This window comes from Phyllostomus hastatus, unplaced genomic scaffold (assembly GCF_019186645.2).
Source record: "Phyllostomus hastatus isolate PE091 unplaced genomic scaffold, TTU_PhHast_1.1 phas_scaffold_1066, whole genome shotgun sequence".
NCBI classification, from domain to species: domain Eukaryota; kingdom Metazoa; phylum Chordata; class Mammalia; order Chiroptera; family Phyllostomidae; genus Phyllostomus; species Phyllostomus hastatus.
This window is the reverse complement of record NW_025334004.1, coordinates 26,179,472-26,189,860: the sequence shown is the minus strand read 5'-3', so window position 1 is coordinate 26,189,860 and position 10,389 is coordinate 26,179,472.

Sequence of the window (10,389 nt, the reverse complement as noted above, 5' to 3'; positions counted from 1 at the left end):
TGTCTCAAATACTAAATCCGCTGTTTCTCATGGCTTCCAGCTCTTCTGAAGGAGGCCCTGGACATTTGAGCGGAAGTGTGTTAGCCATGACCAGGCAGAGGATTCTCGGGGCCAGATCACAGAAGGAGAGCTGCCTGCCTAGCTATGCTGTGCTTGCTGTGTCTAGGACAGACCGTGATATTTAGGAACCAAAGGTGTATTTCTGGGGTGGGGACCATTGCTGGTCTCTGAGTGCAGGGTGGTCGTTCAGTGCATACTCAGTTTCTTGGTGAGTTCCTGCCGTAGAAGCCTTGACACCCCCTAAGCCTTTCAGTGTGGCTGCCTTTCACTCCCTCTGCGCTGATGGTGTTCAGGAAACTCTGAGAAAATCTGGAACAGAATCCCTGACGTGCACGTTGAACTGGCTGGTCTGGGCCTGATTACGCACAGGCAGCCGGGCCTCACGCACGCCATGGGGATCACAACACGCTGTTATGAAACCGGACTTTTAAAGAGCTAGAGTCAAGTGGCAAAGTCAATGGCTGTCAACAGCCTAAGTCGAGACCAGAGGGAGAGTGGTTCCCTGGCTGAGGTTGCTCTGGGGAGCCGTAAATGGCCCCATCTGGGAGAGGGAGAGGGGAGAGGGGAGAGGGAGAGGGGGGGAGCCACAAGGCCGGACGAGTGGAAAACCAGCACCTGGGATGGTGGCACTGAGTGACCTGGCTTGTTGCCCTGGTTCTGAGCTCATGCCCGGCCTGATGTCTTGGCTGCCGTCTTGTTCCTGAGCCCCTCACTTGGTCACCTGCTCCGTCTCCTTAGGACTGGGACCCTCCTTCATTCTTTTTCAAACTACGCCCCTGAGCTTTGACCCAGAGAGGTGAGTGAATGGGGTCAATGAAATTAGTCCAAGGGTGTCAAATTGGCAGCCACGTTGGGGGTCACAACTGGCCACAGAGTAGACACATTGCAATGTCCTATCTCATCAACTCCGTGAGTGGGCGTTGTTACTTTTATCCCCATTCTGTGGATTGGTAAGTTGAGGCTGAAAGAATCTAAGTAAATTGCCTAAAGTCACACAGCCCATGAATGGTGCAAATTCAAATTTAGGAGTCTTGGATCCCAGGGGTGTTTTGTTTTCTATATGACACTGGTCCACCCCTCAGAAAGGGAAAAGCATGAGAATTCGTGGAGGAGGAATTTCAGAATTGTAAGGTGCGTGTGTGTTTCCGGAACATAGAAAAAAAAACATAGGAAATAGGAGTGAAACTGGAAAGATAAGAAGGGATAAGACCAAAGAAGACTTTGCATGTCCAGGGGAAGAGTTTGAATTTCCTTCCGAAAGAGATGCCTGCCCAGGAGGAGGTACTGAAGCCTGTTTGGGGGAGTGGGACCTTCATTCCTGACGGTCCCCAGGTGCCACCTAACCACTCACCTCCCCAGCCAACGCCCGCTCTCCTTGGACTACCGTCCACTCATCAGCTGGATTGTCACTTCTTTGACAGCAGAAATCAGAAATTGCCTCCCACTTTTCCAAATCTCTCACAAACCCTAGCATAAGGCTGAGCACGCAAGCAGGAGCCCAGTGAACACTTGTTGTGAAAACAAGGCACGTGCTCATTGTCCTTCCCTTATAGCAAGTTGTAAGCTGCCGTCATACGAATATACGTTACATGTGAATCCTGCGAGGAAGAAGGTGATAAATCTTTCCATACAGAAACATGTCCCTCTGTGCACCTCAGTGGTTAATTAACCCCTTAGCTAACATGGCTTGGAAATTTCCCAGTCCTCAAAATAAGAAATGACAGGGCAGCTTTGCTGAAAAAGCTTGTTTGGCTTTTGTTTTGTTTTTATTTCATTGTTTTCATTTTTCTGTTTCATACTTTATGAAGATTTTCAATAAATGAGACCTTGGGCCCTTAATCCTGATGCTATGGCTTTCGGGAGAATTTTATATCAAACGCAGGGCTGAATTCCTGCGTCAAGTGCCACATTTCAAAATCTGGTTACTATGTCTAAACTTTAAAACACTGAGATTCAGTTTACTGGGAACTTTATCTCAAACACACTTAGAAAGAAAATTCTGAGTTTATATTATTTATTAATGCAATTGAACCTATTTATACCCCACCTTATCCTGTCAAGGATTTGAGGACTTTTGGCAGAAACACATATAATAAACTGGCAACCTAAAAATCAAATTCCAAAGTCAGAACCAGGGGAAGTAGAAACCAAAACAAGAGCATAAAGTGAACGCAAATATCCAAGAGACGACATCAGAGGTTGTAGAAGCGCGGCCTTTGCCGCAAACCCAACCGAAGTTGCCTTTGGTTTGGACCACATACTGTCTAGAGGAATTTTTTTCCAGCCTGTTTCACAAGTCAGTGGGGACAGAGGCCGTCACAGAACCAATGGAACTTAAGAGCTGTAGCTACCAAACGCAGTGTGGGGGCTCTGGTTGGTCCAACTTGAAAACCACCTTTGGTTTCGATTTGGAAGTTTTCAATATGGATTTTATGAAATTATTCTTTTTTCGGTGTGATAGTGATATAAATACCAGTGCAGCTCCAAAACGGCTGAGATTTACATTGAAGTACACGAGCAGAAATGAAACAAAGACAAGGAGAAACAAGTAAACAGTATTAGCAAAATGTCGATAACTTGTACATCTCAATGATGCAAGAAGGAGCGTTCATGAGACCTCTCTTTTTTGGTCCGTGTTTGAAAATTTCCATAATAAATGCAGATTTTTAAAAAATTGAGACCATGACTGTCGCGAGATGGGCTGTGTACTCGCTGGTTGGACACAGTCTCTGCGCCTCCTTCTCCCCACCCACCTTCCCAGTTATCAGTCTCGGATTCTTCATGTAATCACCAGTCCAGTCTACTTTATCAAACTAACACAGAGCCCGGGACGAAAAATTAAAAAGAAAAAGATTTCAAGTGAGACAGAAAGTGGAGAAAGGGCGTCGTGGCCGTTGCTGGAGAGCAATGCACAAGGCAGCTCTTCAGCTGGAAAGGACCGAGCTAGCGGTTTGCAGGAAAAGACATTTCCTCCAAAGAGCCGCGTGGGGCCACAGCGATGCAGACAGTTCCCTGGACAGCAGCACAGGGGCGGGACCAGCCTCCGGGCGGGACCAGCCTCCGCCCCCACCCTTACCCTCGGCACCCCTTCCCTAGCCCGTCATTAGGGACCACCCTCCATAATTACTGAGGTTACACAAGAAGTCCTCACCTAATGTCGTTGGTGGGTTCTGTGACTTTAAGTGAAATGAGCACCACATGACCGATTTTACCATAGGCTAATTGATATAAACAAGAGTTAAGTTCCTACGGCAACTCATCATCGTTATGATTCAGGACCTGCTGCATGGGTCTAAGGTGGGCCCTAACCAACCACTGGTGTCCTTTCAAGAAGAGGGAAGCGTGGACACAGAGACACGCAGGGAGAACGCCATGGACGGCAGAAACAGAGACTGGAGAGATGTGTCTACAAGCCAAGCATTGCCAACAGCCATTGGTAGCTGGGAGAGAGGAGAGTAGCTAGGGGTAGACTCGCACAGAGGCTCCAGAAAGGACCGCCTTGCTGACACCTTAATTCCGGACTTCTAGCCTCCAGAGCTGCGAGAGAATACACGTAGCTACACAGTCTGTACGGGTTTTTACGGCAGCCCTGGGAAACGAACAGGCCTGTCTCAAGCAGGCTTCTGGTGCGGTTGGACCACACACAGTTCCTTTCTGGGGCGAGTTCCTGGAGGACAGGTGGTCCGTGCCTTTGCAGGAGGGCAGCCTATGGCTGGGTTTGGCGGGGACCGGGGTGGGTTGAGCCCCATTGGGGGAAGGAAGGTGCCCCACCTGACTGTCTCCACGGACCATCTGTCTGCAGGAAGTTCAATGCCAGGCTTGTTTTGGGAGGGGATTGTTAAGGGTCCACTCTAGAACGAAAATATGAAGGTGAACAGCTCTCAAGTCGAGGATTCCTAAACGCTAGCGTGCATGTGGGTAACCTGGAAAGGGTATGCAAACTTCAGATTCCTGCGGATCTCTCGAGACGGATTGACAGGCTTGGGGATGCGCCCAGGAGTCTTCGACTTTCCGAAGCTCCAGGGCATGCTGATGAAGGTGGCAAGGGGCTGCCACTTAGGACCCCGGTGGATTGTCCTAGCTGGAAATATTTGTTGCTGGACCCAGGAGCTGGCATCACATTTTAAAGACACAACTCCCTAGTTTTTTTTTGCTTCATTTTCTCATGGACAGACTGAGAGTAATAAAATGTATGCAATGAAAATGGTACTAATTTCATTCTCTGAGCAAATGTGGGGCTTGGGTGGATGCAGTTTTATTTTTTTCAAATAAAAAAATCCCTAAGAAGTGGAAAGGCTGTTCCCTGATACAAGTAAGGGATGGAGGCAGACACCGCAGAGTTGATTTTTTTTTCCCTTAAAAAAAAATCTGTCACTTAGCAACAACATATGTACGGCTGACAGTTGGAGTCATCTTTGAGTTGGCAACGTGGAATTGTTAGGAAGTTTAAATTTGTGTTTTATCATTGTTAGCGGTGTTTTAGCAAATCGTGTAAGGTACAATATGCACATTCTGCTGTTTTGGAAGGGAGACATTTGAAGTCAGAAACATTTGACTGTAAACATATTTTGCACCGAACTCTATTTTCCTTCTACAAAGAAGAAGAAGAAGAAGAAGAAGGAGAAGAAGAAGAAAAAATCAAAGCTTACCTAAGCACAGTGAGAAACCCAGTTAATCACCACTATAGGATTAGGGGGGGAACGTTCTTCAAAAATAGTTTATGAAAGTTTTAATTACACACACGATCATAAAATGCTCAGTAATTGCTGCATATTGATTCCGTTCTTTTCTTTTTCTGGAAATGTGAAAACTCTTTCAATATACACAGAATCAATAAACATAATTAAAATATGAGCTCATCAAAACAGTAATTAAATGTACTTAACAGCTTTTGTGGCTTTTCCCCATATGGTTACTGTGGGAGTGTGAATCTGGCACGCTAGATAAATGTAACAAAATGAAGCGAGAGCCTCGGAAAAGATTACTGTCGTATCATAATACAATAAAGCCCGGCTCTGAGGCAGCAAGTTGCACTAAATCAAAAAGTTGACAAAAGGAGAGACGTATGCAATTATTATACATTTTGGGGCTGTTTTCTATTTATATGAGATTAACACTATCATGGTCTGCATTCAGACGAAACAGTGAAATCCTCCAACATGAAAGGAATTGCGGGGAGAGCCCTGAATTGTTAAAATGACAATTCCCCTTTTAGGATATTGCTGGAGAGGAGTTTGATCATCACCTCCACTAGCTCTAGGCTGGTCACATGACTCCAGAGCCCCACACCACGAGGTGCTCAGAGTCATGATTTGTGACGATGGCTTCCCCACTTCCTGCAATTCATCTCAGCAGGCCCTGGCAATGGGGAGGTAAATGAAACCTGACTTTTGCTGAGAATGGTGTTGAATCGTCAGGTAAGGACGTGAGCCCTGTCTTCACTTCGTTATGTCCAGAAGCGGACCCTGACTTGACCGCCAGGAGATTATGTGGGAGACCATCCAGGAAACCCTGGCCAGGGGAGGGGATATGACACAGGGCAGGAGGAAGCCATGGGATGACATATGACCAAGCATGTTACCCCAGGGAAACAGCTCCCACTGAATCTCCCTGAGAACCATCCATTTAGAATATCTCTGAGTTGTCCCCGCTGAGAAGTGAAGAAATTGGGGTATTTATCCTCCAGCCCCCTTCTGGATTTGCCGGAGGGCTCCCGCTCTGAGGCATCAACCCTTGGTCCTTGCATCCTCACCCTGGGGATGGCTGAGAGACAGGCAGAGGCAGTGAACTGCCATCAGTGGCACCAGAAGAGAGTGCTGAGATTACAGGAGGGAACCCAAGGTGTCCACCATACGGCCTGTGGTAGGCTGATTAATGCCTTCCAAAAATGTCCTGGTCCTATTCCCTGTAATCTGTGAATGTTACCTTGTAGGGCAAACAACTTTGCAGGGGTGATTAAATGAAGACTCTTGAACGGAGGATATCCTGGATCATCTGAGTGATGCCTAAATGCAGTTCCAACTGTCCTCACAAGGGGGAGGCAGAAAGAGGGTTTAGACAGAGGAGGAGAAGGCAACGTGATCTCAGAGGCAGAGCCGTGACTGATGTGGCCACAAGCCGAGGAATGCTGGCAGCCACCGGAAGGTGGGAGAGGCAGGGACTGGAATCTGCCTTAGGACCTCTGAACGGGGTGTGGCCCGGTTGACACCTTGATTTTGGCCCAGGGATACTGATTTCAGACCCTTGGCCTGTAGAAGCAGGAGAGAATACGTTTCCGTTGTTTCAACCCACCTAGTTTGCAGTGGTTTGTTCCAGCAGGGACAGGAAACTCCTGGAGGAAAAGGTTCTTTCAGAGAAGGGTTAGGGTAGATACGAGAGAAACGAAGCCAGTCAGAGACTGGGGACCCTCCTCTGAAACGGAAACCTATCGCAACATCTCCCTCTGCCCTCGCCTTCCCGTTTTCCTCTCCCATTTCCCTGCTTTCTGCAAAACTTCTTGCAGACTTTTTTTTCTCAGCAGGTTCATCTGCACTTGATGGCTGGACCCAGTTCTCTGTTTAGCTGAAATGTCTAAAATGCAGCCATTCCTGTTCTGCATTGTACTGCATCTTGTCCACGGAAGGTTAGACCCAAGCGTGGTTTATCCTCGGACTCTCTGGAGGTTTTCCATCTGCACACTTGGGATGTGTCCTCTGTGCTGTCCCATCCGGGGCACACCTGATAGAGAATTCCACCGGCACTGCAGCTGTGTGTGACCCCAAACATGCCAGTCCTTCACACTGCACAGCAGAAACACACTGCGTTGCCTCCAAAGAGGCAATAATTAGACTTGGCTCTTCAAGTTGGAGAACCGCCCCGTCTCTGAAAATTAAAGAAGACCAGAGAAGGAAAAACGCATGAAAAAAATAAACTCTAAAATTTCTTATTTTGGACTTGGGATACAGATGGGACTTCTTCTTGTGCCAAAAAATCCATCGAACAGCACCAGCTGTGGGGTACAGGAAATTGGAAAGAATCACGCATTGCTGTTCACGTTCACGGAAGGGGCTGCCTTAAAGGAGGGAGGGACGAATGCTGCCGATCAGTCGATTTCTCCCTGAACCAGGTGGCCAGATGAAAAGCCTAAGACTACCTCGGCAGGCATGTCGTGCAAGTATTAATATTCATGCAGAGACTATCTAGAAAGCTGTTTTCTCTGAATTTTTAGCAGTATGGTAGGTCTGAAGGGAAAACGTTTCTCTTGTGTTAAGGGGTTCATGCTGCATTACTTTCGAGCTTTATGAGGATTAATTTTAAAAGAGCACAGGGAATGAAAATATTAGGTCTTATGCAAGGGTAATATTCCAACTATTACGCAATTGGCAAAACCAGAACTGACCAATCAGAAGGGACGCTGTCCTGGAGCTCCCGCTTCGCCAGGTGTTAACCTTTTACTTGCTGGGTCATGGAGAGGTCTCGGGATTTCTGGGGGAGGTTGGGGTGGCTGGAGGTGCTGGGGGCTACTTGGGGACTTTTTATATCATGACCATCACTGTGTGCTGGTGACACGTGTGTCCTCACCACAGGTTATATAAAAATAGCAGGTCCTCCTCCTGTCTCCTTTCAACAAGGGATGTAAAAACACTCCATAGGGATTCCTCTATTTAATGCATGTTATTTGAGCCTACTATGTGCCAGCCATCATGTTAAGTGCTGGACTGAGGAAGATGTTGCCAGCTAAAGAGCTAACAGGCAGGAATTATTGTTTGAGATGTCAAAGTGCATGGCTTATTTGGGACTTCTGTAGCTGTAAGTGATGAAACGCCTAATGCCAACTGCCTTGAGTACAGTGGAGAAGGTCAGGGGCTTTGTTGGCTCAGATGGCAGAAATGTTCTGAGGTAGAGGCTGCTGGGTCCCGGTCCAGGGGACCATGTGTGAGTGTGTGTGTGTGTATGTGTGTGTGTGTCTATTTCCAACCCCCCTTATTTTTTTTTTTTGTCTTTTGGCTGATATCCTATTTGGATTCCCTTGAACGCAGAGCCTGAGACAGAAACTGAGGTACGAGGAGTTGGTTTGGGACACCAGGAACTAGAGGGAGGGGGAAACGAGACAGGGAAGGGAGAAAAGGCAACACGTACCGCCATCAGCGAGCTGAAGGCTGCTGTGGGCCACTGGGGCTCCGTCTTGCTGGGGCTCCTCGGAAGAACCAGGTGGAACTCAGAATTTCTACAGAATTTTCCAAGATGGAGGACAGGCGAGGCAAGGACATTGACCCGCAGATCCCCATCTCCCATTGGTTGGGGATTGATCTCAGGGACATGAGGTCCCCTATACTGCTGGACTGTGCCTGCTTGTGCCTTGGTGGCCTTCCAGGGCACACATGGGACACTGCAACAGGCATGTGAAGGTCCAGTACAGGCGAAGCATTGAAAATAGTTGGCTCAAGAAGACGTGGCATGATGCACCGTAAACATCTGTGAGCTAGGATGTCCTCATGTTGGTTTTAGTCTTCGGGCCCACGTGGTGGTGCAGTGGCCTCTGCCATGTGCCGCCTGGTGGGGATGGGAGCTTCAGGACTGGTGGGAAGGCCAGGCCCCCTCTTGCTGGTGTTCACAGAGCTCATGGGAGCAGAGTCTGACTCTGAGCCCTATGTAATAATTTTAGAATGTCACCCCAGGTTTAAGTTTAGAGTCACCCCACAAGCCAAGTTCTGGATTTCTTTTACTCCCTTTTAAGTAGGGGCTAAATTCCATACTAATTGTCTATTCTATACCTTGAGAGCTCCGATGGTGAATCCCCTCAAACTTAAGTCAAGCCATGTGCTGGGCTCAAGGAACCATGACTGGGGGTTCTTTCTGTAATTAGGGAACTATAAACCTACTTGACTCTGAAACTCCAAAGTCGACCTGCTACTTAGTAGCTCCCTCTGACAAATCCTTTCTGTTCTGCATTTGTGTTCCCATAATATTGCATTGTGAGGCTTTAAATGTCATGTCAGGTTGGACCATTTGTTACATATTGGAAAAGAATGAAGTGAAAATTGCCTCTCATTGAAGCTTCATTTATTAGTCGGGGTTACCTGCTTGGCTCCAAGGCACATGACTCTTCCGGTTCAATTTCAGTGTCAACTTTTGTCACAGGGAAAGTCTCTGTGGGGCCTCAGCCACTTCCTTTGGGCCTCATCCCAACCACTCAGCACTGAAATTCTAGTGACCTATAGGTCCCCAGACCAAGAATCCAAGGCTGTTTTTCCTTAGCGTTTTGAGTGAAGTCAACCAGTGACCATGGTGTCTCTTATGCTGGTCAATACTTTTCATAAGTGTTTAGTTTTTTTCATGGGAGGGAGGGAGGAAGTTGGTCAGATTTCAGGGAGGAACATTGTTGCTTTTGGCTAACATGATCTTGGCAATTGTCTCAACTCCTCACTGCATTTGGTCTCTGTTGACAAAAGCCACCGACATTATGAAGGCCTTTAAGGTCAAAATAGTCACTCTCTGCCTTTTACCCTCGCAGGCCTGGTTGTGTTGGAAAAATGATTTTCCAGATGGAGTGCAGGTTGCGGAGCCTCACTGGTGGTGGGAAGGACACTTAAGCTGCGTGTTACCTGCTGCCAAGAGCCAATAACAGAGCGCAGCCTTTTCTCTGCACGGGAGGAGGTGGCGGGGCTGGGTGCTGGGGCCCGAGCCCCGCGTCAGAGCATTCCTGAAGGCCAGATGTGGGCCGACGCTCCTCTTTCACTCCAAAGTCATTCAAGGTGGAAGGCGCTTTCCCTAAAAACTCTTGAATTAATCTCTTGGTACCAATACCTTTTCAGATTTGTTTCTGGACTTTTATTAACTTTTACTTCAAACACAATAGTCTGAGGGCTATGAAAACCCACAGAGAAACTTGAGTGAACACCTACTATATCTTGAAGTGGTTATAATTTATATCCTGTGAGGAATGGCTTGCTGAAAGTACATATTCATTTCTATTTCTAGGTTGGCTTTTTGGCTGATCTAATTCTTGATCACCATTTAGCTTATGAAACACCTATTGGTGCAGTCAGGGCTGACCTTTCGCATTCCTCCTGACAGTTGACGGATAGATATGCATAAATTAGGATACAGAAGTTTCCTTTTTGAAAATCGGTAGCTTTTAACCCTTCTGGGGATTAAGTAAGCAACCAACATATATAATCTTTGTTTGAATTTTTTTCTCAAGTCCTAGTATTATGGATGTTTTAGGTAGTGCTTTTTATATAATATAATATTGGTTGGGGTTTTTTTTTCCCTACTGTACTAGCAAATAGAGCCATTAGGAAAGGCAACAGCTGTTTACTCCCGCACTGACGGCCCAGGGAAATTACC